Source organism: Pinus tabuliformis, chromosome 9, assembly GCF_031772625.1.
Source record: "Pinus tabuliformis cultivar Carrire ecotype Pingquan chromosome 9, CPIR1, whole genome shotgun sequence".
Lineage (NCBI taxonomy): Eukaryota > Viridiplantae > Streptophyta > Pinopsida > Pinales > Pinaceae > Pinus > Pinus tabuliformis.
This window is the reverse complement of record NC_142307.1, coordinates 774,373,249-774,398,026: the sequence shown is the minus strand read 5'-3', so window position 1 is coordinate 774,398,026 and position 24,778 is coordinate 774,373,249. Positions and strand designations below refer to the sequence as shown.

The following is a 24,778-nucleotide window of genomic DNA, read 5'->3' as shown; positions in this document are numbered from 1 at the left end:
AAAATAGGAGTTGTTTCCAAAAAATGTTTTATGTTATGAAAACGAGCTTGGCATTTTGGGCTCCATTCAAATTTAATTCCCTTCTTTTGTAAATTAGTGATTGTATAAGTAAGTTTTGAGAATCCTTCTATGAATATTCTATAATTTATTGTAATTCCCATAAAGGATATAACTTCTTCCACATTCTTCGGTGTTGTCCACTCCAAAATTGGTTTTCTCTTTTTAGGGTCTACAACAATTCCCTGTTTTGATATTACATGTACCAAATAATGCATTTCATTCTGGTAAAATGAACATTTGCTAAATTTAGCATAAAGTTCATTATCTCTTAGATTTTGGAGAACCATCTTTACATGTTGGTCATGTTCTTCCTTACTCCTTGAATATACTATAATATCATCTATGAAGATAATAACAAATTTTCCTAGGAAATGCCTTAACACATTATTCATGAGACACATGCATGTGGTAGTGTTATGAAACCAGCTCACAAATAGATAGATCAACAACTTAAAAATTATCCTCTGCAAGGCGGAAACCTCCTTCACATTACATAAATGAGCAATTCTTGGATGATACAAATGACAAGACCTCCTTTGTATATATAGGAGTCTAAGGGGTCACAATATAATTAGGGCCTACATAACAATAATAATGTAAGGTCACAACAATAATAATATTGGGGTTACATGGTCACAAAAATAACAATAATGGGGCTACAATAACAATAAAAATAAGGGGGATGCACTAGTATTATAGGGACCTAACATGCCCTTCTAAAAGTGTTATCCTCAATGCTTGAGTAGTTTCGGATGCTTTTGTATAAAATTATCATCCTCCAATGTGGAATCTTCAATGGGTAAGTTCTTCCACTAAATGAGACACTCCGAAATTGATCGATTTCGTAGCTGTTGGGTTCTTGTTTCCATGACTACTTCAAGCTTAAATATTATTTTTCATTCTTCATCAAGTTCTTGAAACACTGTTTGAATTGGAAGATTGTCACAGATAACCTTCTTCAAGCATGAAACATGGAAAACTGGGTGTACTCAAGAAGATGTAGGAAACTCCAATTTGTATGCCATAGTACCAATCTTTTGCAACACCTTGTAAGGACCATAGTACTTGGGTGATAATTTATTATCCTTCTTAGCTTTCATGAGAGACATTTGTTTGTATGGTTGTACCTCTAAAAATACCCAGTCACCTACACCAAAACTTATTTCACTATGATGCTAATCTTTTTGTTGTTTCATTCGATTCCGCGCCATAGTGAGGTTATCCTTTAAGAGTTGAAGAAGTTGTTGTTGATGCTCTATGTGATCTTCCACTACTTGAACCTTATAATTTTCTCTTAAATATGAGGTGATGGATGGTGGATGATATCCATAAAGTGCCATAAATGGGGTCATTTTTGTTGCAGTATGGAAGGAAGTGTTATACCACCATTTAGCTCAAGGTAACCACTTGACCCATTCTATTTGTTTATCAGATACAAGGAAACGAAGTTATCCTTGCAAAGATTTGTTCACTATCTCAGTTTTCCCATCATATTGAGGATGATAAGATGAGTTATGAGGTAATTGAGTACCAAGACAAGAAAATAATTTCGTCCAAAAAATTCCAGTGAAAATGGGATCTCTGTCACTTACTATAATATTTGGGTTTTAATGAAGCTTTTGAATTGTTTCCATAAATGCAGTAGCAATTGTATTGGCTTTAAAAGGATGAGATAATGCCCAAAAGTGTGCATACATGGTAATTCTATCAACTACCACCATTATGACACTCTTTCCTTCAGAGTTGGGTAAACCTATGACAAAATCCATTGATATATTCTCCCAACACTTACTTGGAATGGATAAAGGTTGTAACAGACCTGGGGTCTTAATTGTATCAACTTTATTTTGCTGGAAAACTAAACATTCTGCCACAAACTTTTGAATATCGGATTTAAGGCCATCCAAAAAAAAAATCTTCTTGACCCTATGGTAAGTTTTTAAAAATCCTGAGTGCCCTCCTAGGGGAGAGGTGTGTGATTCCAAAAGAATATTTTGTTTGAGTTGGGAATTCTTACAAATATATAAGTGATATTTGTACCATAAGGCATCAATTTTCTAGCTAAATGTGTCAGATGTACTGGGATCTTGTTGCACTTTTTGAATGAGTGACCACACCACTTCATCATTCTTCCATTAATCCCTTGCTCTAGTTATCCACTCATGTTGGATAATAGAAATGACACAAATAAATGCTTCCACATCCTCATCCTTTCTTGATAGTGCATTTGCAACAACATTTTGCTTCCCTTTTTTGTACATGATTTCAAATTCATAACCCAACATATTTGTCACCCATTTTTGATGCTCTTCTGAGGATAATATTTGTTCCAAAAAGTATTTAAGATTGTCATGATATGTTTTTACCTTCATGTGTCTTCCCATTAGTTAAGATCTCTGTTTATTTAGTGCATGTAGTATTGCCAACATTTCCTTCTCATAAATAGGTTTGTGTACATACTTTCCTTTGATTGGGAAACTCTCAAAAGAAATGGTTCTTCCTTCTCACATTAAAGCGCCACAAATTCCATTTCCTGAGGCATCACATTCCACACTAATTATTTTGTGAAGTCTAGGGTAGCTAAGACTGGTGCTTGGCACATTGCCTCTTTAAGATGTTCAAAGGCCTTTGTTGCTTCTAGAGTCCAAGAAAATGCATCTTTATTTAGTAATGATGTTAGAGGTTTTTTTATTCTCCCATAATTCTTAACAAACTTGCAATAATACCTTGTTAACCCGAGAAAACCTTGAAGATGTTTTATGGTTGTGGGGATTTTCCATTCCTTAATGCCTTTAATATTGTTAGGGTCTTCCTTAACACCCTCATGAGATACAATATGACCTAAATATTCCACTTTCTATACTCCAAAGAAATATTTGGAGGTTTTTGCAATTAATTGTTTCTCCTCCAATAGTTTGATCACCTCGTAACCATGTTGAACATGATCCTTCCAAGACTTGTTGTAGATTAGTATATCATCAAAAAATACTAACACAAATGTTCTAAAGAAGGGTTTGAAAATGGAATGCATCAAACCTTGAAATGTGGAAGGTGCATTAGTAAGGCCACAATGCATGACTAAAAATTCATAATGACCCTCATGAGTTATGAATGTTGTTTTCAGAATGTCTTCAATATTCATTCTAATTTGATGATATTCTGAACGAAGATCCAACTTGGTGAAGTAAATTGCTCCATGTAATTCATCCAACAATTCATTAATGATAGTGATGTGAAATTTTTATTTAATATTGAGCTTGTTGAGCTCCCTATAATCTAGACACATACACCATGATCCATCCTTCTTGTGCACCAATACTACTGGAGTAGAGAAAGAAATTTGGCTAGGTTGAATTATACCATCCTCTAGAATTTCTACAACCATACGTTCAATTTCATTCTTTTGGGCATACAGATCTCTGTAAGGCCTAATGTTTGGAGGAACACTTCCTGGAAAAATGAATACCAAGATCATCATCAGAATAGTTGAGAGGCGTTTGGGAGTCTTAAACACCTTGAAATGATTGTATAAGACTTTTTGGAGATCTGGATAAATAGATGATTTCGATGTTTGAACCTATAGTAAGCATAATTGTGCAATTACACCTCATTTTTATTTCTTCAAAAGCTTTTCCATGCTATTAGATATGATTATATTTCATGGTTTCCCTATGATACCCCTTAATTCAACTTCTTTTCCTTCCCAAAAAAAATTCAAGAAAAGTTCTTGAAAACTGAAAGCTATCATCCCTAAAGATTGTAACCATTGGACTCCTAGTACAACATCAACACCACCCATTGGAATTGAAATCATTGGAATATTAAATACATATTCCCCCATCGTTAGCTTGATATTATGGAAATTTCTAGAGCAATTTATAACTCCCCCATTTGAAACCATCACTTGACATTTTGTTGCTGGATATAGGAAGAAATTCAATTCGTTGGCTATCTTACAAAGAATAAAATTATGGGTACTACCCAAATCAATCATCACCATTACCTTTTTCTTCTTGATATATCCGTCTATATGGAGAATTTGAGGAGTGGTAATTCTTGCCAATGCATTAAAATATATGATTGGATTCATTTCTTCTTTCTCTTGGGTTAGTTCCTAGTGTATATCCTCATATTTTGATGTTTCTTGTTCCTTTTCTTCCTCGTCTTCACAATATATGTAGAATAATTTATTCTCAACGCACTTATGACCTTTAGTGTATTTTCTATTACAACTGTAACAAATCCCTTTTTCTCCTTTTTCCTCCAATTTTTTTGGTTGCAACCTTCTATGTTGTAGAAGACTAGGAGCAACAGCACTTCCATATTTATAGTTGTGAGTGGTAGACTTCCTTGTTTCCATAACTTTTCTTTCAACTTTTATTGCCACCCTCAATGCCTTCTCCAATGAATTAGGTTCCCAAAGGTGAACCTTGTGTTGAATTTTATCTTTTAAAGTCACTACGAATACATAAATACTATGCTCCTCTAGAATATCAGTTACCCGAATATTCAATTTTTATAAGTCTTCAATGTGCTTTGCCATTGAACCCTTTTGTTTTAGATTTATAAATTAGCTAAAGAAGGTGTTTCTCTTTGTATATTCATAATGTGCTATCATTTAATTTGTAAAAATTGACCAGGTGACAAGTGGTTTACAATAATAAATCATCTATACCATACAAATTGATTGGGTTCTAAATATAAAGATGAAATACATACCTTTTGTGAGGGTTGCACATCTTATAGAAATAAATATTGCTCCATCTGTAGTATCCATGTCATCAGATCCTTGCCATCAAACTTCCCCATATCTATATTTGGAATTTGGTGGTTCTTACACCCCACGTTGGAGTCTCTACAATCATAATTAATATTCCTTTTGTCCTCTTCATGATTTTCATGGATTACCTTGTCACCACTGGGAAGCCTTTCTTGCAACAACTTTGTCAACCCTTCCAACTTAACATGCATCACATCCATGTCTACTTAAAAAACATCCATGCTTCCTTTTATACCATCCATGTTGTATTTAATAGCATCCATGTCCCATTTTAATCCATCCATGTCATCTTTGGTTTCTCTTTATGAGAGAAACATTTGTTACACTTGGTCCTGTAACTTTGATATATCAAGTTGCAATTCTTCTTCTTCATTTGCCATAGTAGAGTTTTATGAGGGCCTAATGGGTGTAGAATTCTTTTGTTTGGGAGTAATTTTTTAATCAAATATTGATATCTATGCTTCAATATTCCCTTTGAATCACTTCTAGTTGTTTTTTCAAACAAAAATTATGCAAATTTAAAAAATACATACCTTTGTCCTATTTTTTAAGAGCTAGATATTGCAACTATTGTATCACTATAATTGTGAATCTTCAAGATCTGAAATTTCATCCTGTAGTATCCCTTTGAGTCTTCTTTCCAACCGAACTAGTCATACCAAGATTGGATTCTTGAATAAAGGATTATTCCCAATATCCCACGATGGCTTGATTATAGACTAGTTTAGTAAATCAAAATTTTACAAAATTCTGAGTGTCACTGATATGACCTTCAGCACTGAATTTACTACAAATGAAAATAAATTCCATTCTCTTTTAGCCACATATTACATAATTTAATTCTAATGTCTGAAACGAAAGTTATGACGATTTTCCCTAGGTCACTTGTTTGAGACTGAAATCTAGATCATGAAAAAAGCTTAAGTTATTCAGACCATATCTCAAAAAATATAGAGAACCAAGATCTAAAATTCATATACGAAGTTCATCAAGATTTCAGCTCCCCGTGGTTTCAATTTTAGCTTCTAAATCTTCGTATATCAAAAGTTATAGCGAAAATTCCATGATGGCTTGTTTGAAGCAACGAAACCCTAGAATCCAAAGTTCTAATTCCAAATGTTATGCAACCAACTCACAAATAGATAGATCAATGACTTAAAAATTATCCTCTTCAAGAGGGAAACCTCCTTTACATTACATAAATGAACAATTATTTGATGATACAAATGACAAGACCTCCTTTGTATATATAGGAGTCTAAGAGGTCACAATATAATCAATGACTACATAACAATAATAATGTAAGTGATCAACAATAACAATAGTGTGATTCTATAGGGAACAACAATAACATATGGGGGATACATGGGCACAACAATACCAATAATGGGGCTACAATAATAGTAACTATAAGGGGGATACACTAGTATTATAGGGACCTAACAAGAAGGTGCATTATTTAATCCAAATGGTAACACTACAAACTCATAGTGTCCATAATAGGTATGGAAATTTGTCTTATGTATATATTCATCCTTGATTTTTATTTGATGATATCCTAACCTTGTATCAATATTTGAAAATATAGAAGCTCCCCTACCTTGATCAAACAATTCATATATTCTTGGTAAGGGGTATTTATTTTTTATGGTCATTTTGTTCTACTGTCTATAATCTATGCATAGCCTCAATGTTCCATATTTATTTTTCACAAACAACACTGGTGCTCTCCAAGGAGAGACATTGGGCCTGATGTAATTTTTGTCCAATAATTCTTGCAATTAAATTTTTAATTCCATTAATTCAAGTACACTCATCCTATATGGAGCTTTGGAAATTAGAACAACACCAAGTACAAACTCAATTATGAAATAAATGTCCCTTATCAAAGGAAGTCTCAGTATTTATTTTGGAAATACATCCTTAAATTCCTCTAACATAGGGTATTCAACCAATGATGGTTGTTGTTCATTTTCATACATTCATGCACTTGGATAGAGAACAATTGACACTCTTTCCTAGCATGCTTCCTCATTTGTACAATATAAATTTGCTTGGAAAATATTTTCCTTGGAATGCCTTGAACCATACAAGTTTCTCCTCCATCATTCACGTATATAAAGGACTTATCCAACCAATTTAATATTACTTTATGTTTTTCTAACCAGTCCATTCCTATGAGGATCTCATAGGATCCTAATCGTAAAATGTTTAAGTTGAGGATAATTTGTATTCCATTAAGATCTAGAGTGCAGTCTTTACTGATTTCAGACACTTTTCTTTTGGTTCCAATAGTTAGTTTTACTAACCAAGTATTATGTTGTTTTTCATTTCTAAGTTTATATTTTTCAACTACAGCAGGTGAGACATAGCTTAAGGTAGACAGTGGATCTATAGGCACAAATACATTACTGTCAATGATATTACCTTGTACTTCCACCATACTTAACTGATGGTCTACCTCTCTTCCATCTAATGCAACATTGATCCTTGGTATATTACAAGCTACATCATTTACTATTGATGCTTCCTGAATTTGGTTTAACGTTTTTTTCTTCTTTAGTGGACACTATGGACAATCTCTCCACAGATGACTCTCACCACTACCCCAACACTTTATGGGTGGTCTTACAGATTCGCTGAATTTTTTTTTCTTACAACAGTTCCTACTTTTTATCTAGTATTTCTCTGTTGATTAAAATTTACGTTATAATTTCCATCTTGCATGCTTTTTGTAAAAGTGGGTTTTTTGAACCCCTTTTTCTTATTGCTGAATTTTTGTGGTTTCTTAGACACCCATGCTTTATGACTTTCTCCTTTCTATCTACTCTCGTTGAAGCACAATTTTGATTTTACAATAACCTCTTCCATAGATTTTGGTTAGTCAAATTCTATCATTTCTTTGTATGGGAAAGGTAGATAGCTAACAAGTATTTGGAATTTCCATTTTTCTTCTTTCAAATATGGGACATTTCTCAAAAAACTGATGAATTTTTTGAAAACCTCATCCATGTTGATTTGTCCCAGCTTTAACTCATGAAATTATCTATCCTTTTTATGAAAGTATCTCTCAATCAAGTAATTCTTCTTAAATTCCTTCTTGAAGAAATTCCAAGTTAGATTCTTACTTTTGATTCTCTTAACAATTTGATTTTCTTCCCACCATAAAGCTACTTTACGAGTCAATTTCTGTGTGGCCAACCTTTCCTTAATATTACTTGGGAATTCGTACACTTCAAATCATTTGGACATGTTGAGGAGAAATGACTCCGCCCCTTCTTCAATTTCATCATTGAAATTGGGAGGTCTGATTTTCTTAAACTCTCAATGCAATTGAGAAGATTATTTCCTTTTTTTGGATGAAGAAGTGAAACTTCTTGATTTATGTTCCTCTTGATCACTTGACTCATTGGTTTCATTATCAATAGAATTATTTTACTTACTTTTGCTTGTAGTTCTAACAAATTTACTAATATATCTCTTCCTATGAGTCTTCTTACTAGCCTTTCCTTCTTTGTTTTTCTTAAAAAATTCCCATTATTTTATTCTTAGTGTTCTCTTTCTTTGAACAAACTTTCTTGTTTTTCTTTAATATCATCCAAGTCAGTTTCCAAATTTCTTATAACTTGCAACAATTCAATATTTTTCCATTCCGCATTAGTAGTTCCACCTCCAACCATTCCCATAAGAGTATCATGTTTTTCTTCACCTCTAAGTGATACCACAAATGTTTGGCCATTAAATTCTTCTGTCATTTTCAATCCTCTTATTCTTCAACACTATTTTTTCATGATAGGTATAATAGTTTCAATTTTCTGGATCCAATAAAGGCCCAATGTTGTAACTACAACTCGATACCACCTGTAATGACCATACTTATAATGACTCTGAAAAACCATATATATATATATATATAGAGAGAGAGAGAGAGAGAGAGATAGTAGTATAGGTTCTTCACAAAATCATTTTACTGGCATTCATTTGTATTTAGATAGACATATGTGGCTATATCTTCACAACAGTAACATTCAAATTTTACATGATGGGAAACATATCATTCATTAATAATGTCTCTCTTTACATAGTGGGCTATTTGTATGATATCATATTTTTATACAAATATAAATGCATAGATAAATTGATCTTTCAGATACAACATCTCTTACTAAAAAAAAAAAAAATCCTTATTAAAATTATACCCTATCAACAATCATATACTTATATTAACAATATTAGACATTGTTTGTTTGGAACTCTTATTTGAATTATTAAAGCCTTGAACCCTATTTCAAAGGTAATTTATGTACATACATGTGTTCATAATTCCATGAAGATTACAATCCTTAATGTCTTCACAACATATATGACTTGTTAATCGTCCTAACTGTTGAGAAATCTAGGGCAACTAGATTAGGTGATTTCTCTTGCTTTGATAACTACTTCTGATATATTTTTACTTAACTTGATTAAGTCATTTTTTTCAAATGATTATTATTAGTGTTCTATATCATCAAACAACTATCAAACAATTGAAACAATGAGATAATAAGAAAGAAGATGTAGGCGATCAACTAGGGCCAAAACCTCTCCTTTTGAGAGGAAAACCTAGAAGAATTGTCATTAGGGGAATTTTGAGGTCTAAAATGGGCCTCCTAAGAAAAATGTACAACAAAAATAAACTTTATAAGAACCAATAGGATTCAGGATGATGATGTCAATCATGGGGGGTGATTCACCATTTTTGGAGTAAAAAAGTAAAATGACTAAAAACAATAAAATAATAAAACTACTTTTTCAACTCATATTTTCAACTTATCTCCCTAAGTTTTTACTAAAATTTCAAGCAGGAGTACTCATTGGATGAAAATTTTAATTCCTCATCCAAGGAGTACCCATGTTGCATACTTTTGATGGACCATTCTACACAAAACAAAATGAAATACATGAAAAAATGTGATTGGAATCAATTTTTTCATGTTTTTCTCATTTTTCGTGTAATAGGGTCCATCAAAAGTATGCAACATGGGTACTCCTTGGATGATAAATCAAATTTTGCATCTAACAAATGTTCCTTCTCAAAATTTGAGTAAACCCATAGGGAGATAAGTTGAAAATACAAGTTGAAATTTTTTTTTTTCTTTTTTCCCTCTAAAATTTGATGATGTAATCAAATCTTATTTTATTATTTCCACTATAATTTTATAGTTTCCTAAGGAGGCCCATTTTAGACCTCAAAATTCCCCTAATGTCTCTCCTTATAGAACTTCAATTGACAAATTCCAAGACATATGACCCTTGGCCAAGACCCCTCCATGACCAAGTTAATGTTTCTCCTTGATGAGCTTTCTTTCCAACAACCATGACTTCAGAAACTTCTTCAGCAACTTTGACCCTAGTAGTTTCTTATGCAACTTCGACCTAGTCATTTCTTCTAGAACTTTGACCCCAATAGTTTCTTCTGGAACTTCGACCCAATAGTTTCTTCTACAGCTTCGACCTGATAGTTTCTTCTAGAAGTTTGACCTAGTAATTTCTTCTACAACCTCGACCCCAAAAAATATCGAGCACTATGACTTGCCCGAAAACTCCCTAGCACTTCAACTTGCCCGGCAAATTTCCAACACTTCAACTTTCCTAGCAACTTTCTAGCACTTCGACTTACCCAACAACTTTCCAACACTTTAACTTGCCTAAAAACTTTCCAACACTTTGACTTGACCAACAATTCTAGAAACCCTAACAGAAGATAGAGAGACAAGCCCAAAAATTTGATCTTACTATTGTTCTTCATTTTCGTCCTTTTCTAACTTCTATCTTGAGGGGATCGAACTTGCTTGAGTGTGTATCTAAATGATGTTGACTTCCTTCTTATATATAGGATTTTGAGGGGTATGAATTGATATCTTTTGGGTGACTTGTCCCTTTATGCAGTTCAACTTATTTCTATCCACTTGACAAGGTCATGGATGGTCTTTGACTCTATTTTTGACTTACATAAATTTTATTTACAATATGTAACATACCCAAAAGGGTCTTCTATACATGATAATGACTCAATTGACTTGTAGGCTCAATGACAAGCCCTGGAAGCACTCAATAGGTGCTTGAACTAAAAATAAATTTCCCTTGAGCATGAAACCCATGCCTCAAGAATAACAATAATAAATTTATTTTTCTCTTTAAATCAAATATATAAAATCATGCACTAGTAGAAAATGAGAAATTAGTGACTAGGTGACTAAAAAAATTAGTCACTGCAGCTTTTCTAAGTGAAATACTATTAAAAATGAACAATCTTAAATGATCCATCTAAAAATGACTAATTCAGTCACGGGTTTAAATATACGAAACTAATAAGTAATGCAACTAAAAATGACTAACATGAATTACTAATTTAGTATAGGAACAAAAATATGACTTCCTATCAAGTACTAAAATAATACAAGTCAATCATTTACGTTAGTCATTTTAATTGTGCATGGAAAACTTCAAGCTGATGGATGAAGATCCATGTGAACAAAACCTAGTCAATAATATTTAACTAACAAGAAACTTGAGAGTGTGCTTGGATTTTTAAAGTAAACACATATCGAAACATAAAAATAAAACTTAAAAGTGTGCCTAAATTTTTAACATAAATACATATCAAAACCTTCCATGGCGATAAATTTAACCTCGTTCTCTAAGGGCTCTTATAGCCACCTAAAGGTACTAGGAAAAGTCTAATATGATTAGTGAAAATATAGTTCATAACCACTTGTCACCATATAAATTCAACCCTAATTCCAGAAGCCACAAATAAATTTGTTTTTATTCATTGATGCTTGTGAAGGAGGATCAACCTCAAGGAGGTCATGAAGAAAGGTTGGAAATAAAGCATTCTTGAGATGGTCTTATGTTCACAAGAATTTTGTTGATGGGAATGAACAATTATGCCTTATTTTTTGAAGTAAACCCAAATTAGTCATTCTTTTAATAATAAGAAACCAATCCAACATTTAATAGAGAAACACATTTCCCAATTTCCCTGACATTGAGAAAATTAATGATATAATGATATAGATCATGTGCATTTCTAGAGACCGAGTTCACTAAGTACCTCAACTGAGTTAGTTTATAGTATTTGAAGGGTCGAGTTCCTCAACAGTTAAGGTCGAATCCATCATTCACTGGACCAAGTTTATGGTATTTGCAGGGGCCAAATTATGTGTTTATAAGGGTCTAGTTCATGATTTTTTTATAGGTGTAGTTCATCATTTTGCTCAGACCAAGCTTCATCATTTGCTAGGAATGAAATAACTAGAGTAAAGGAATTTTCTCAGTGCATGGAAGCTAAATTTATCCAGCGTGAGGATGCCATATTACCAATCTGATTTTGGGCCAAATTTCCTAAGCCAGGAGGAGGGCGAATTGATGGTCAAAGGAAGCCGAATTGTTCCTTTCAAGACAACAACAGATAAGTCGATTTTATGGGCCACATTACATAAAGGAAGATGGATGCATTACCTAGCTAAATTCTGAGTGCAAGGGCTGGTAAATGCAATATTCTGGGTAAGCATTTTTCCGAACTATTATGTAAAATTCTTTGAAGAATTCCTTCAATAAGATAATGCTAGTGTTGCAACGTTTTCATTTCTAGTTTTCACATTTTATTTAATTGTTGGTGATTTTCTTTATGTGAAATTTCTGTAAATTTTATGGAGTTTTTGGAATAAAAATTCATGCTATATATTTCTAAATCTAAACGCTTGAAATTTCAGTAAATAACAATAAAGGGATATTAAAGTGGAATGTTTTTGGCCCTTTACGATTCAGGTGTAGTCAATAAGAAGCCTTCAGTTCACATCTGCACTTTTCTCTGGTGCCACCCTGGTGCTGGGGTCTATTACATGGTGGTTAACAATATTTACATGCCACAATGATTATGGAAGTGGGGTGGTGCCTCCTGTGAACATGTTTGTTGACCACTTGGTCAATGTTCCACTCCCCCTTTGTGTAGAAAAGCATCGTGGGGTGCGTGTGTGTATGATAAATTCATATACATGTATGTTTGGTGCCCTAGAATTACATATACAACTATAAGATATTCTTTATATGTCTGTCCTCTCTCTTATGGAAATGATTTAAATTTCTATTCAACCTTTGTTTATCTCCACCGTTTGTTATATGTAATAAAGAAGAATTTATTTATTTTTCTCAACTCTAGTTTTACTTCATTATGATTGATATTAAGTTGTCTGGAAGTCAAAACCTTGAAACACAAAAGGTGCCCTACAGAACCTGCTCCAATGTGAACTTGTCACAAGCAACCTTAGGTAGTTCTGTCAGCCACAAACCCATGATTTTGCACCAGAGGAACTCATTTTCAAATCTTCCTAATTCTGGCTTTAACCCTAACCCCTGAACTTTATCCACAACATATTGAATGAGTATAGACTTTGATAATTGGACCTTCGCACTCTAAAATGGTCCCAAAACTTGATCTCGTGCCACAAATTAATGACAGAAATTAGAGAGAGTTCCAATCTCTGAAACAAGACACTAAAACCTTCGTGGGAGCTACCACAAGGGATCAACTTCTATTCTTAATAGTGACAGAACAATCTGGTGAGTGGTAGAGAGAGACTTTTTTGCCATGAAAATGGTATTCCTAAGAGCCCAGAAAGTTAATTTACCAAAGAAATAGGTTATGTTACCGATAGAAGCGAACCCGCATAACTTGATACCTGCAATACCAAAATCATAGAACTTGTTGCAAAGACATAAATTAATTTTCACATAAAAAAAAATTCAAATCAAAGATTAATCATCATAGATATTTCTAATTCAGATAGAAATCTTCTACCCAAACATATATATAAAATAGAATGGTCTCAACTAAGGTGGAATCTTTCACAACCGTAATTGACTAGAGAGAAAGGGGTCTTAAAACCCTCAGAGAAAATGCTCAAAAACAGAATGAGATGATCCATAATGCTACTCCAAAATGAATTCAATCCTCCTATATTTATAGATATCCAAGGGGGGTCTCTTATGCTTAATTGATTGAGTAAAGTTTACTCCAAGCCCCAATTTTGGGTTTCTTTGCTCAGTTGCCCCAAAACCTGCCAAAAATTGGATATTTTGGGTTTTTTCCTTTTATTGAGGATTGTAGCCTACGAGGATTGATAGGATATTATGTCCTTCATTCATCCTCAATTTATAGAGGAAATTACATTTTATGTTGACTCTCAAGTCTGTAACCACATTGAAAAGTTCAGGGAGCTCTTTTCCCACATGATTCTCAAGAAAAAATATGTTTTCCTCTCCCAATACAAGTGAAAAAGAAATTACATAAACTTGCTACAGTTATTACTGATTGACATCTCATTTTTTTCATATCTTAACAAATTTAGTAAGTTTCTAGGAGTTGTTTGCTACTATCATTGATTAGATTTCTATATTCAAAAGTAAATGTTAGTAACTATCAGTAATGTCTAAAATAATGTAAATGAAGGTTGGTTTTGAGCACGTACAACTTCTCCAAAAGAAATTAGAAGAGACAACCTTGCTTCTTGTTAACTTTTTTGAAAGATCTATTGGAATTGTCTCTAAAGATATTGATATCTAGTCTAATAAATTTGACTGTTGGACACATTGTTGCATTGTTTTTATTAATTTTTCAAATTTCCTTAAAGGGTGGACGACTAACATTTAAATCTTGGACTTTAAATTGGACCTTTCATTAAACTTTTAAGGGTTATTGATAGCTAACATTTGATAGTACAAAACTAGTTCAAGTGTCTAGGTACAATTCCTAAATCTAATTTGAAGATGAATATAAATACATGGGGATATTTTTTTCTCTCATTTTTGAGCTCTTCCCATCAAGACAAAATGTTTATCTAGAAATAACTCGGAAGCAACTTTTCTTTTTATAATTTTAATGTTATAATATTTTAGGAATATACTAAATTTTATCTAAGAAAATAACTCAAAGAAAGGTTGCTTAGAACCATGATTCATGTATATGTGATACCAGGTCAATGTGCTTACAAATAGAGTATGTAATTTGCATTAAATATATCTTAAAAGAGATCACTAAAACATAACTAACTATTTTTTTCACTGTATTTACTATTTATGCACGTGATCAATGTTATTACCTTTTTTTCTTCACAATATATGTTGGGTTTAGGTCATCTACTTGTTTTTCTTATGCAATATGTTTGATAATACATTGTTTTCTGAAATTCATTCTATTTATGGTTACATTTTTTGGAAAATCTTTTTTGTTGATGTTGCAATTATTCTTTTACTTATTTTTTTTCCAATTACTTGGTGTTCAGTTTGTTCATTAACGACGTTGTTGTATGGACATGCACCACAAGACTCAACTGTGAAGAAAATCATTGTATCTTTAGTGTTTACTCTACCAGCTTCTTTCTCCCCAGTGATAGGTATCTAGAAAATGTCTTGAGAAATGGAGAAACTAAAATACCTTCCTAGCCCAACCACAAACACTCCAAAGACTCTTTTAAAAAATTTTGTCTTCATTAGGGAATGGATGAAGGCATTGCATTGCACTGATTTGGGGGTTTTTTGTATTTACTGAGAGAAGATAAGAAAATATTATTGATGTCCAACAAAATATTACAAAAGTGGGTCAGTGGGGACTATAGAAGCATATCTACTATCGGTACAAATTGGGAGTTAAGGAATCTTCTACTGAAAGTAGAAAGATCCAAGTTCTAAGAGCTGGGAAGAGACTAGGCACTTTATGTCTAGCTAAAAAAAGCTAAAAAGAATAAAAGAGAATGTACATAAGTTGTTAGTACAATAAAAATGTTATATATAAAAGGCTCAAAAAAATTGATACTAAGCCAGAGAGAGGATGTCAAGCACTATTGGAGTTGGTCTCAGAGGATGAGTGAGAAGACGAAGAAGTGAGATTATTATTGGAATCATCAAGTAGCATCAAGAGGCCATTGCATTTGCTCTTTCAATGGAAAGAGAGAGAATGTTAAGCCTTAGTAGGGATGGCAACCAAGGATGAGTGATGAGATTTAGAGTTGGGTTTGTTGTTAGAGTTGTCAAGCACTGTGAAATGGCTATTGCATTGGTAGATGATATCCTTACAAGAGTGTGTATGATTAATGGGTTTTGTTGTATGTATTTGGGGGCACAAGAATATGGGATATTTAAGCTCCTAACATCTAGGGTCAATGGGAAGAATCCCCTGATAGGAACCTGAGTCTAACTACTGTGTTGAACTTAGTGAGTAATATGTTGGTAGGTGGGGAAGTTAATTTTGGGGACACTTGGAGGTGGTTTATCTATTTGAATGGTAGTGTATGGCTTGTGATGAGAAGTAGGTTGGACCATGTAAGAGGGGATCAAGAGGAGACAAGAGTTCTCATTGATCTAGGCCTTGAGGTATCCAATATCATGGGTATCTAATTGTTGTTTTTTGTTCTTGTTAGAGGGTACAACCGAGAAATATGAGTTGATTCTCTTTAAGGTGTGTGACTTGTAATGATTGGTATCTATAATTGCAAATTTCTCATGAAGAGAGTAAGGAATTATTGATTTTGGTTGTAGAAGAGGAAATGAAGCCTCTTGAATCTGAAAATAAGAAATGGCATTTGTCTTGATCTTGTAATGGAGGGGACATGAGGAAATGAGATGTGATGTCATCTTTGGCACTTGTAGGAAAAATGGAATATATTAAAATACACAATAAAAAAAATAAAAACACAAAAACATTTTTGTCCTATCTATATTTGCAGGTGTCGGAAATAATACTGAGAGAGGGGGGTGAATCAGTATTATTAAGACAATAAAACTTTTTCATTTCCATACTTTGATTCATATATGCTGTGTATATTTAGTAAACTTATGATTCGGTTAATTGATCTTCAATGAGTGCATTAGAACATTATTAACCATATTAACAGTAAACAAGTGCAGTAAAATAGAACAGATCATCACACATAAGCCACACACATGAACACCACGATATAAGGTGGAAACCCAATGTGGGAGAAAACCAACTGCTGCAAGTCATCTCAATCTTCTTCTTAATAAGAAAATCCTTTTACAAGAGTTATGTACTAGTGCATTCCTTTACCAGTACGCAATCTACTACCTGCAGAGAGCTACAACCCTCTCTCATTCTCCAGTCTCTCCTGGAAGGGAGCTACAACCCCCATAGTTCTTGTACTAGCCGATCCATTTACTAGTACGCAGGCTGCTACTTGCTACACTGCTACAAAGTTGTCAATTGCTACTGGAAGGGAGCTACCACCCCCTTAGCTCTTATACTAGCTAAGATACTAGTACGTAGGTGCCGGCCTACAATCTTCTCTCCTCCAGGTACCACGTTTCGTACATTTTCATACTGGATACTCCTGAAGCACAACACATAATCTGAAAGGCCACGTTTCATCCAATTTTCATACTGGACCCATTAATATCATTGAAGCACATAATCAATCAATCTTTTGAATCACCCAATCTCCATATCAATACATATACAAGGATAATATGTGAGTTAGCAACCAGATCTAGTCCATCAGATCACATAAAGATAAGTCATTAAGAACCTGATCCAATATTAGTTCTCATCCATCAATACTAAAGCTAAACACAATCAACCAAACAGGATATGCAGAATACTGACACCTTTAAACTGTCATCAGAACCCATCAACAACCAGAACCACCTGTGACTTCAAATATCATAGCTCAAATTGTATACGCTACTACAATGAACCAAACTTGCATACATACACGCTTACACCAAAGCCAACCCGCGTACAGATCTATAAATATTCAAACATGACTTGCAGCGATTTCAAACTTACGTTATACCCGGTTCAGATCATTACAAGCGTCAGTATACAAATCTAGAATAAGCATAAATATATAGAGATAGTTCATTTCAAACCATTTGATCCCGATCTATCCTTAGATCTTGTTCTCCATCAACCGGTGAGATCCCTCTTTAGCTCAGATCCAGATCTGCACCATAACCCAATCACAGTATTCCAAATCTAGCACTTTATCAGATATTCAATAATTTAGATGATGCTTTGCCAAATGATCTCCTTCCTCTTTTATAGTTTTAGGCCTTTCACAATACCACGGTCCAAAACCATAATAACACAATACCACAGACCCAATACTTGGGATCAACACTTTTGGATGCAATACCACGGACCAAAACCATAGGATCAAAAACTGTCAGACTAATACCATGAACCAACCATGAAAGTGCGTGAGATCAACACTTTTGGATGCAATACGACGGACCAAAACCATAGGATCAAAAACTATCGGACTAATACCATGAGCCAACCATGAAAGTGCGTGAACTTTTCTCTTCATGAAAGGAACTTTTCTCTGCATGAAAGTGTGTGAAATTTTCTCTATATGAAATAAACTTTTCTCTGCATGAAAGTGCATGAACTTTTCTCTACATGAAAGAAAATTTTCTCTGCATGAAAGTGTGTGAACTTTTCTCTACATGAAAGAAACTTTTCTCTGCATGAAAGTGCATGAACTTTTCTCTACATGAAAGAAACTTTTCTCTGCATGAAAGTGCGTGAACGTTTCTCTACATGAAAGTGCATGAACTTGAAAATAACTTTGCTGCACTATAATTTATCATCTGAGTGGTTTGCCATCAAGGACAACACTTGTCTCATAATGCCAACAATCTCCCCCTTTGGACTTGATGGCAAATCTAACCTGAGAACTGTCATCTGATTCCTTTGAGTTGTCCGGCATCCCATGCACTGTGTCACATCTGATATCTCTTTTGTAGATTCATCTAGATATATATAAGTGAGTTGATCTTCTACGAGTTGGTTTCCATCAAGTACAACGCATGCATCATAATGTCAACAATCTCCCCCTTTGGACTTGATGGCAAAAATACCAAATCACTCTCCCCCTTTGACATCAAGGGCAAAGGGCGGACCAAATAATCTCTTCCTTTGCTATCCATACTCCCCCTGAGTACCTGCTGAAATCTCTGAATGAGCTCCCCCTTTGTATATGCCATTATGCACCAATCTGTCCATGCTCTTTTTGAGAACATGCTGAAATCTCTGCTCTGCTAAAATATGATTGTTCATGCTCCCCCTGACTGTTAGAAAGGTCTGCAAAAAGATGTTCTACAAGAAGAACATGACTCTATACATCATAAATGACCTTCCTATCACCAAAGACTCATACATACATCTATCTCCCATCACAATGGTGATATACCAAAAGTTTACATATGATAACATAAGCGAATAACATCATTCATCCCAGGCATAGTGGGGAAACCAACATAGGCCGTTACATGACCTCAAGAGATCTCATCAAATGACTACAATAAATAGAGACACACTATTACATCATGAGTCTTGATATGACCTTTACATCGAATGATATACATGACATTTATAATAGAGACCAGATATCATGATAAACATCAGCAACAACATTGTATGATCTGCTCCATAGCATCTATCAACAGCAACTAGACCAGCAACTTGTATTAGTGCATGAATCATCAAGGTATGTTCGTATCAATTCATCCTTTTGAACAAAATTCTGTATATACAGAATCATTCACATTCTATCATATGTGAAAAACAACATAGCCAACCAAATTTGCATGGACCAAGTATCATCAATTGGGAATATCTGCATCAATCAACATATGTACGAAACAACCTATCATCATATAGGTAAGAACTCATCATCATCATGTCTCCAACAATGCAACTTTGAATAATCATCCATGTATCTAGCCAAAAATCCTCATCCATATGTGTGCCAAGAACAATAGGAATCCGACATCATAAATGTAATATATGATCTTTATGCATATGACAACAATAGCATATGAGTGACTCATCATCAAGTAAAGAAGATGTGAATTCAAGCTATGTACTTCTCCTTATCCTTATGAAGATCACCATGTAAGCACCATTAGAGAATCAACCACAAATCTGATCTAAATATCAAGTATGTAACCCCAAGAATCATCTGAACAACTCATAACCATATCATAGCAAGATGAATCATTTATCCATATAAGCATCATCACCAAGGACTATTAACCATAATGCCAACAATGCATTAAAATCATATGCTCCCCCTAAACCTATGCCATCTTGTTTACTGTCAGATCTGATCATGCATATCAGCAAGAAGTATCAAGTCATGATCATTATCAAGTTAGAAACAAATCACTTCTAACCATCAAGTCATTTCCACACATCATCATCAAATTGTAACCATTATCAAACAGCATAAATAATAAACCGAATCATAACTGATCCTTTTCCTAAACCTGCCTAAACAATCATATACGCGACTATGCCATAACCAACTCGCGTATATACGTGACTTCTATTTAAGAAACTTTCGTATGAGATTCAGGACCCTGAAGTTTTACATTTCCAGCTCCCTCTGATTCTGTTATGTCTGTATGTTGTGTTGTGCCGCCTCTTTCTGACTGTACTTCTTTCTTCTTCCACATCTTCAAGTGTGATGATGATGTTTTCTCCTTTTGGTATGGTGCCCATACTTTGTTCCTGCATTCCTTAGCTATATGTCCAAGCTTGTTACATGTGTAACATCTTACATGTCTCATATTTCTTCTATAGCAATCAACAGCTTTGTGACCAAACATATTGCAAGCAAAGCAATAACCATTAAAGTACCTTGAATGTGATGATCTTTCTGCATGATGGTCTTGAACCCTTCTTCTTCTACATCTGGCTGCAACATGTCCAATATTATGACATACATAACATTCAACATTATTCATTGGAGGAGTAAAAGATTTTCTTTGAAGAATTTCTTTCCTTGGTTGATGATGAGATTGACCTTTCATCTCCTTATTGAGCATTTCAGATTTTGCAGTCGAGTCGCTTGTCTTACTTTGTGAACTAGATTCAACTTCAATAGATTCATGAAAACCAAGACCATTTTTGATAGCAGGAGACCTTTGACTATTAAGAATATCATCCAAGACTTTAGTACTATCTTGAAATCGTAACAGTTTATCCTTTTCTTCTAATTTATCTTTTAGAATATTTACCTCAACTTGATGTTGCTCTTCCTTTTCAAGATATTGCTTCTTCACGTTTTCTTCAGCATTTCTTTCTTCTTCCAACCGACGTCTTAGTTCAAGAACTTCATTTTCATGAGCTTGAAGTAGTTCTTTATTCTGCTTCTTTGATTCTTCAAGATCTTCTTTTAGCGAGCGGATCGTGGCTTCAAGACTTTCATAGTAACTGGATCTATCTCTGAGTTTCTTGATGGTTGTGCTTCTTTCATTGACTTCATCTCTTAGTGATGTTACTTCATCCTGCAACTTTTGATATTTGTCCTTGAATAACTTCCTTACCTTGTTTCCTTCCTCTAGTTGAGCTTTTAGTTTGGCAGCTTCTTCTTTGAAGACACATTCCCTTTTGTTCAATAGATCTTATTGATCTCTAATTTTGTCTGTAAGCCTTTTAAATTCTGCCTCTATTTGATATCTTTCTTGCTCACCCATAAAAGCAAATTCAGTTGTTTCGCTATCACTTTCATCTTTTCCAAATGGATAGATAGCTGGAACATCAGAGGATAACAAATTCATACCTGATAGTTCATCTTCATTTTGAAATGATTCTGAATCTGAAGTGCTTCTTCCACATAATCCCCAACCGATTCTCCCACTGTCATAGTTCTTCTGAGATGTCTTCTTCTTCTTAGGTGCTTTCTTCTTAAGCTTCTTTCCCATTGTTCTACGGATCCCCTTCAAGCGATCAAGATTCTACCAAAGGACCTGCTCTGATATCAATTGTTGGAAATAATACTGGGGGGGTGAATCAGTATTATTAAGTCAATAAAACTTTTTCATTTCCATACTCTGATTCATATATGTTGTGTATATTCAGTAAACTTATGATTCAGTTAATTGATCTTCAATGAGTGCATTAAAACATTATTAACCATACTAACAGTAAACAGGTGCAGTAAAATAGAACAGATCATCACACATAAGCCACACACATGAACACCATGATATAAGGTGGAAACCCAATGTGGGAGAAAACCACCTACTGCAAGTCATCTCAATCTTCTTCTTAATAAGAAAATCCTTTTACAAGAGTTATGTACTAGTGCAGTCCTTTACCAGTACACAGGCTACTACCTGCAGAGAGCTACAACCCTCTCTCATTCTCCAGTCTCTCCTGGAAGGGAGCTACAACCCCCATAGTTCTTGTACTAGCCGATCCATTTACTAGTACGCAGGCTGCTACCTGCTACACTGCTCCAAAGTTTTCAACTGCTATTGGAAGGGAGCTACCACCCCCTTAGCTCTTGTACTAGATAAGATACTAGTACGTAGGCGCCGACCTACAATCTTCTCTCCTCTAGGTACCACGTTTCGTACATTTTCATACTAAATACTCCTGAAGCACAACACATAATCTGAAAGGCCACGTTTCATCCAATTTTCATACTAGACCCATTAATATCATTGAAGCACATAATCAATCAATCTTCTGAATCACCCAATCTCCAGATCAATACATATACAAGGATAATATGTGAGTTAGCAACCAAATCTAGTCCATCAGATCACATAAAGATAAGTCATTAAGAACATGATCCAATATTAGTTCTCATCCATCAATACTGAAGCTAAACACAATCAACCAAACAGGATATGTAGAATACTGACACCTTTAAACTGTCATCAGAACCCATCAACAACTAGAACCACCTGTGACTTCAGATATCATAGCTCAAATTGTATACGCTACTACAATGAACCAAACCTGCATACATACATGCTTACACCAAAGCCAACCCGCGTATAGATCTATAAATATTCAAACATGACTTGCAGCGATTTCAAACTTAAGTTATATCCAGTTCAGATCATTACAAGCGTCAGTATACAGATCTAGAATAAGCATAAATATATAGAGATAGTTCATTTCAAACCATTTGATCCTGATCTATCCTTAGATCTTGTTCTCCATCAACCTGTGAGATCCCTCTTTAGCTCAGATCCAGATCTGCACCATAACCCAATCACAGTATTCCAGATCTAGCACTTTATTAGATATTCAATAATTCAGATGATGCTTTGCCAAATGATCTCCTTCCTCTTTTATAGTTTTAGGCCTTTCACAATACCACGGTCCAAAACCATAATAACACAATATCACGGACCCAGTACTTGGGATCAACACTTTTGGATGCAATACCACGGACCAAAACCATAGGATCAAAAACTGTTGGACTAATACCGTGAACCAACCATGAAAGTGCATGAGATCAACACTTTTGGATGCAATACCACGGACCAAAACCATAAGATCAAAAACTGTCGGACTAATACCATGAGCCAACCATAAAAGTGCGTGAAATTTTCTCTTCATGAAAGGAACTTTTCTCTACATGAAAGTGCGTGAACTTTTCTCTATATGAAATAAACTTTTCTCTGCATGAAAGTGCGTGAACTTTTCTCTACATGAAAGAAACTTTTCTCTGCATTAAAGTGCGTGAACTTTTCTCTACATGAAAGAAACTTTTCTTTGCATGAAAGTGCGTGAACTTTTCTCTACATGAAAGAAACTTTTCTCTGCATGAAAGTGTGTGAACTTTTCTCTACATGAAAGAAACTTTTCTCTGCATGAAAGTGCGTGAACTTGAAAATAACTTTGCTGCATTATAATTTATCATCTGCGTGGTTTTCCATCAAGGACAACACTTGTCTCATAATGCCAACAGCAGGTCCCTCGCTATAGCCTATATCTGTAGGAAGAGGTAATCCAAATACATACTAAAATCTACACCCTTGACTAGGATCATGTAGATATTGCAAGAAAATTAACTGGTAAAACCATACCAATTAAAGAGGACCCTCCCAACCAAGCCTATATGTGAGGGTCTTGATATCTTGGTTTTCCTTGCTTTATGATTAAGGTTTTGACACCACTACCTTTTGTGATTTCAAGGAACAAAGAAAGATAAGGGGGCATGGTGCCTCTACTTTGTGTAGAATGTTATGAAAATGTTAGATCATGATCATCTTAATTTCCTATCCTCTTGAAGTGTCTTCTTTCCTTTTAGATATTCTATCTTATCAGGTAGTTTTTTTTCCAGTTCTCTGCTAATGACTGAGCCATTTCTTTGGTTGCTTCCTCAACCAACTAGACTTTTTTCCTACTTTTAACTTCTTGAGACAAACCCATCCTAAGATAAAATAGTGAAGTTGGATTAGAAATAATCTTGGTGGGACTTTCTTACTCACAAGGCATGAGTAACCTATTATTGCATTTATGTTAAGCACCTGTTTCAAACTGATATCTTTTAACGTTGATATTTATTAGGTCATTTCACAATTTATATTTAAACAAGTCATATATTTATGCTTATTTTAATTGCACCCAATTATTATTAATGTTTGTGTACCATCTTTAAGGTCCATTATAGTGAGTGGACTTTTCTAGTGTCAAATATGAATCTACAAAATTGCTCACCACAAGTTTAGTTTATGTCATGATTATCATGGAGAAAACACAATGGTGGATAATTGGATATTACCTGATTACAAACAAAATGCATCTCAATCATCTAATAAGTTTCCCTTATTTTGATCAATTAAATGTTTTGGGATTATGATCCTATATAATTTTTTTTGTTTTAAATTTTAATTAATGACATTTCAATGTTTTTTAGAATCAGGGAGGAAACAATGAAGACAAGGATGGATGGTGGGTCAATTATTTTATCATGGGTAAATAAGAGTATAAAAATCGAGGAGCATAAAAATGTTGCGATGGAAAAAGAAGGACATCTTGCCAAGTTTTTTGAAGAGAAGGTTTGTAACCTCTTGAGGTGCACATGAGTGCCATTTTTTTATATTATAATGATCTTATATCTTATTTTG

The 24,778-nt window shown here is 34.1% G+C and overlaps 1 pseudogene; it reads left to right on the top strand.

The window, feature by feature from the left end:
* LOC149151014 (SART-1 family protein DOT2-like) overlaps window positions 1-24,778 on the top strand; it is a 63,033-nt pseudogene that overhangs the window by 18,342 nt on the left and 19,913 nt on the right.